Source organism: Tinamus guttatus, unplaced genomic scaffold, assembly GCF_059628265.1.
Source record: "Tinamus guttatus ecotype Peru unplaced genomic scaffold, ASM5962826v1 Tinamus_guttatus_pri_ptg000208l, whole genome shotgun sequence".
NCBI classification, from domain to species: domain Eukaryota; kingdom Metazoa; phylum Chordata; class Aves; order Tinamiformes; family Tinamidae; genus Tinamus; species Tinamus guttatus.
In genome coordinates, this window is record NW_028288742.1 from 4106940 (window position 1) to 4112939 (window position 6000).

Below are 6000 nucleotides of genomic sequence, written 5' to 3' on the forward strand. Positions count from 1 at the left end.
GGGGGGTGGTTGTTTGATTACTGATTATAATTTTCTCGTCACTGCTGGCAGACAAATATTTTTCTTCCTTTACACTAATAACAGCTATTAGGCTAAAATGTGCCTGGGAAAATCTCCTATATGCTTACACATTTCTACAAATGGAGATCAACGTATAATAAAAGCCAAGATTTGGTTTGGAACATTCTGTTCTTTTTCACAGTGCAAATGCACATTTTTGTGAATGCATTTCTGCGTGTGTCTTCTATTCTCTACAGCATCCACTTGTAGGTTATGAGAATATTTCTTCTCAGAGAAAAACTCAGAAAGAAAGTGTGAATTTCTTTCAGTCAGTGACAGTCAAGAAGATTTACAAAGAAATTGCACAAATGTTGTTTATGGCCTCTGCCTGTAATACAGACTGCCCAAGATTGGGAACATCCCCATCAAGAGAAGCTATACAGAGCTGCACCGAAGACTATAATGTATTCTTCACAGAAATGTTTGATTAAAGAGAATTTTGAAGAGGAATGTTGTTTGCATATGCGTTCATTTGCATTGCATTTGAAATCATCTTTGATGATTTCAAGAGAGACTACAAACCTGTTGACTTCACGCATATTAGCTAATAGGCTAATCTTCTAATGAACCTACAGGTAAAAGAAGCACAGCCTTCCATTTATGATAAATACTTTGCTTTATTATCAAAATTCTCAACTTACCGTTCATGTTTAGCATACTGTCTGAATGCTTTGGCACATCGGCTTGTTCCCCAATGTTTCATTCTTGTTTTCCAGTACCAGCTTCGTGATCTTTTGGTAGACTGCTATTTCACCTCTGTCAAACAGATTCTTCCACCCCAGGGGGTACTCAGAACCAGAGAGTTCACCCAGTTTACACCATCATTTCCACAGCCTAACAAAAGCCAAAAGAGTCTCTCTCATGCAACACCAGAGTGACTGTGTCTTTCTCCAAGACAACTACGAGGGAACTGGACAAAAAAGTAAATCTCATGTCATAAACATAATTCCAAATTTGCAGGTTTTCCCCTAGCAATGTTGCTTTCAAAAACACTACTATACTTACAACTTTATTCTTAGTAAAGCAAACTTTGCTTGAAGACATTTAAAATAATTAAATCTACCCCACTTAAGGTAGTGTATCAGTGAAGTTAATATACTCTTTTTTAGTCCTTATAGATATCTATCCTTGCAACCCTGTTTGTCTTCTGAGTGTGGGGAAACCTTTTGTCATTTGATTAAGTAGATGAATAATATATGAAGTATATAGTCCTACAAAACAGTACTTTCGCAAATTGGTAAAAGTACAACTCTGTTCTGATTTCCTGTGTGAAATGTTTACTTACACACTTCAAAAATAATAATTAAAACTACTCTCCACAGATTTCCACATACCTTGCAAAGCTTAATAAAAACTTAAATGATGGGGAGTTGCAATAGTGAACTGCAAGCACCAATGGCAGAGGAGCACATCCTCTGCCACCACAGTATGATCAGTAACCTCTGACAGAGGAGTGCGGTAGTCAACCGAGGGTGACTCTGCATCTCTCAAACGAAATGTTAGAGCTCATACCTTAGCAAGAACTCCTCTGCCCACATGAGAAGTGAAGGCAACTAGCAGATTTGAGGCTGAATTATTTGCTGAATTTTGGAATGTGATTTAATTACGACTAGAATCAATGCCAGCTATGTAGTTCTCTGCGTTATTGTATTCCTCTGTTAAATGAGCAGGCTCCTTTGCTTATCTCCCAGATGCTCTTTTGCTGGTTTTGATGTCTCTATTAAATTACACTAAGGATCTCTTCCCATCATAGAGATGTCCAGATGTGAGCTGAAGGACAATTTATGGGTTGGCGAAACAAAGGTTTATTTAAATGTGCTATTATTAATCAAAGGGTTAACTGCTGTCTCTAGCTGTACCAGAAGTACCAGCATCCTAGGAACAAAATTTGTGATAATCATAATAAAAAAACTACCTAAGTGTCAGAGACATGTAGCAAACTTTGTGCTGAGCCAGAAGAAAGGGAAGATATGAATTATATGAATTAATCTTAGCCCAGAAGAATCTTAGATACTCTAAAAATGCAGTCTGCTGTCTCTTCCAGCTACTTCCAGCAGTAGCCAGCTACCAGCAAGTCAGTATGTGTCTGGGAATACGTACAAAGATAGCTGATATCCCAGGGCATCTGAAATAACTGTCTCCCAACTCTGATGCAGTCCAACAGATCCACTAAGGACTCTGGCAGTAATAGATAATGCTGACAGGGGAGGAAAAAGGCCATAATTCATCTCCTGTATTTTCACACATCCCCTACCATTTATCCCAAGAACATGACTGTCATCTACCAACCACCATCTCTTCAGGCTACTCATATGCACACACTGAAAATTGACTACGGCAGCTGCAATTAACCTTTGCTCTTTGGTAAGTGCTTATGGAATAAAAGGCAGCTTTTAACAGGCTGATACTGAAATCCGCTTGGTATTTGAAAATATGTAATTATTAATGCCTGTGCAAGGCTGTAATGGTACCCGGTGGGCTTCCTGAGTTTTGTGTGCATCTTATATTATCATGCTCAAGAACTGACAACTAGCCTCTTGGTAAGAGAGGCAGTCTTCTTCTCAGAAGCACCATATCAGAATTAAATTAAAATCTCAGGACACTCCATTTTTGGTGCTTACAGAACCGGGAAAACACTGAGAAAAATGCAGAAAATTAATTCCTTGTCTAATTTGCCTCAACTCTTTTTCCAAAAATATCTTCCCTGTCACCAGAGAGCACACCAGAAAAGGTCATGATGAGTTGAGCAGCTTCTGCTGCACAAGTTGGGCAGCAGAAAACTAACTTCAGCCTTTGCAAGCCCTCAGACATGATCCAAGTCCCCATCTGTGGTCAAGCAGTAGGAGGGCACAGGACTACCTTCCTCAATTCAGTCCATTTCACACCCTGTCATAGGTTCTTGACAGAAAACTCAAACACCAAAAGCTTCAGGGTATTGCAGATCATTACTAAGATATCTATTAAAATGTTCCTGAGGATAAGGAGACTAACAGTTTTTAAAACACCTGTGGGGCGAAGGAGATGACTCAGGTAGGGCTGAGCCGGAGGTTGAGCTCATTTGAGACAGGTTCCTGGGGATTATGTTTTAATTTACTTGTGAGCTTTGCTCACACTTTAAGTAGCTCCAACCTGAGCATCTGTGAAGCGTCAGATTGCAGCTGACTATGGGTCTCCTCTTCTGACAGGAAGGTGTGAAAGGGGATTTTGCATGAAACACATAGTGGTATTTTTGTTATTTATGACCTTTTCCTATTAAAAGTCATGGGATTCATGGGATTTTGTAACTATATTTTGAATTACTTTTGTCCAACCCTCTTATCCCTCCACATTTTATTCTTTTCATTGGAAATGGTGAGAGGGAGGGGACAGCCTATGAGGAAAGTGGGTAACATCAGGAACATATTCAAGATAAAAGAGTTTGCAAGAAACTTTAAGACTTTTTTTCTTTCCTGTGGGGAAATAGTTTTTTAAATCATCATCTTTCCCTAGATTTACAGGAAAAAAAGGCTTGGTTATGTCAGGTTGGCCCAGAACTCTACTTCCATTGAAGTCTGGATTGAACTAAACTGTTTAATGTTTCTCTTTTTCCTGATCTTTTCCCTGAAGAGGACCAGATTGCTACTGCATTTTAACTATGCCAGGAAGGTTTTCATACAATTTTCTCCAAATCATTTCCTCATTTCCTAAAAGTCAGCTACTGCCATGTTATAGGGTTTTTAGTACATCCTGTATAAGGAAAGCTGTAAAATCTCACGATAGTAATGTTTATGCTGGTCTCATTGCAATGTTTTAGCTGAGTCTTTTATGACCAAGATTTCAGAAGTTCAAGTAGAGAGGAAAAATGAGCCTATTCCGCTCCTGTTAAATAATAACAAAAATAACGAACATAAATATATATATATAAATGATGTCCATAGTATGTAAGAGTGAAACATAGTGGCCTACATTAAGTTCAACATGAAACATTTAAATATGTGCTATTCTTTGGACGTATTTTGATAAATCAAAATGATTATTTTTTCAAAGTGCAAGATAACTTATCAATGTAGGGGGCCTACATTAAGTTCAACGTGAAACATTTAAATATGTGCTATTCTTTGGACGTATTTCGATAAATCAAAATGATTATTTTTTCAAAGTGCAAGATAACTTATCAATAGGTATTTCTATAAATGAACTGAAATGAATTTAATAGTGTGGTTAAGTGGGAGCAGCATAAATGCAGCAATAAATAAGAACTTTTCACCCACTCTTTGCCTCAACCAGCCTTAGTATTCGCTGCTCAAAGTAAGAGTATCAGGGATAGAGTCATGCCTCAAAATCCATGGAGAATTTGACAATAAGAAAATGCCTTTCATGTGATAGAGGCACTTTCCAAAATTTTCCCTGACTTCTGCCAGACTGCAACCCCACTGGCTATGATCTGGGGAAAATGATGCTATTCGGTCAGAGTGATGGTAGGAGGATATGGCTCTCTCAGTTACCACCCTGAAGCTCTGGAAACATAGAGGAGAAGCATTTTCTTCTGAGACTCTCACCTAGGTTTTGTTTTTCCTGGGTTTGTTCTGCTGTCACTTATTCCAGGCATGAATAGGAAAGGGAAGGGCTGCTCATATGATAGTTTGGATGAAAACAATTTAAAAATTGAACAAAAAAAACTATGTGAGAAAAAAACACTATACAGCTGTGCCACTAATGGCACTCTAAAAGCATATCCAGGTAATCGGGATATCATTGAGGAAATAGTCTTTTCTCAATACTCGATGAGCAAGAGAAATTTCAGCCCTTGACCTTATTTATGCAGTTTACTCCTGAGCATTTTCCCCCCATCCTCCTGAGTTCCTCCAAGGAAAATAAAGTGTTGTAGCAACTGGTGCCCAGAGTATGCCGACCTGTGTGCTGCATTGGCGAATTTGTTTCAAGAATACACAAGCATACTTCTTTGAATTTCATTATCAACATAAACAGCATAAGGGCACATTGAAAGACAACTTCTTCTGCTCTATATACACTGAAGACAGTATATCTTTCACTGATGTGTGTACATGCAAATGTGTATTTAATTTTCATTGTCTTTACAGTAACAAGTAGAGGTCCCAGCAGAAATAAAAATACTGTTTTTTTTTTCCCCAGGTGTTTTTTACACAAAAGTTAGAAATCCTAGCCTTTGAAAGGTCACAATCTAACTGGGGGTGAAAAAGGAAGAATTATTATCCCCTTTTCCTGTAGAGATATGCTGAGGCACTAAGAAAACAAAGAACTACTACAGAAATCATAAAATGAGACCATATCCTTAATCTCCTGCTTTATCAGAATACAGTCGAGTGTCCAAATTTACCACGCTTTATTCTTCAGGTAGCATGACATAGATTTTCCATGCCTCCTGTCCCAGCCTATAGCATTTTTCCTGTCACAGTTATAAATGTGAGCCTCCACCAGCTTGCAGCAGCCACAAGCAAAGCCTACATTCACAGAAATTGCAGGTAATCGTCCCACCTCAGTGTCTCCTCTTTAGTCAGACCTGTATGCTTAGAAAACAGTTCAAGAGGCCCCTTGAAATGATCAATTATAAAATAATTTCTGCAAAGAGAAATTTTTCTTCCTTATTCCCAATACAGAGATTTTCTTCTCCTCTGAAACTCAATGGTTTAGGTCTCTTGAGAACCTTTTATTACGACTATTAGCTTTACTTTGGATGATCTCATCATTCATGTAAAACTCGATTCCTACATGAGGAACATATACTAACGAAGGGAGCAAATAAATTCAAAGGGATTAACCTTCTCGAGTATTCTCTGGGAAACTGAGAGCATTTTTTTCTATTTTATTTTTGGCCTGTTTTCCAGACCAATAGCATTTATTGCATCTTCTGAGAGTTTTCTTCAAGCTTTGTGAAAGTTATCTGGACTTTCCACTCCCCTATAGATATCCTGTCTTTTG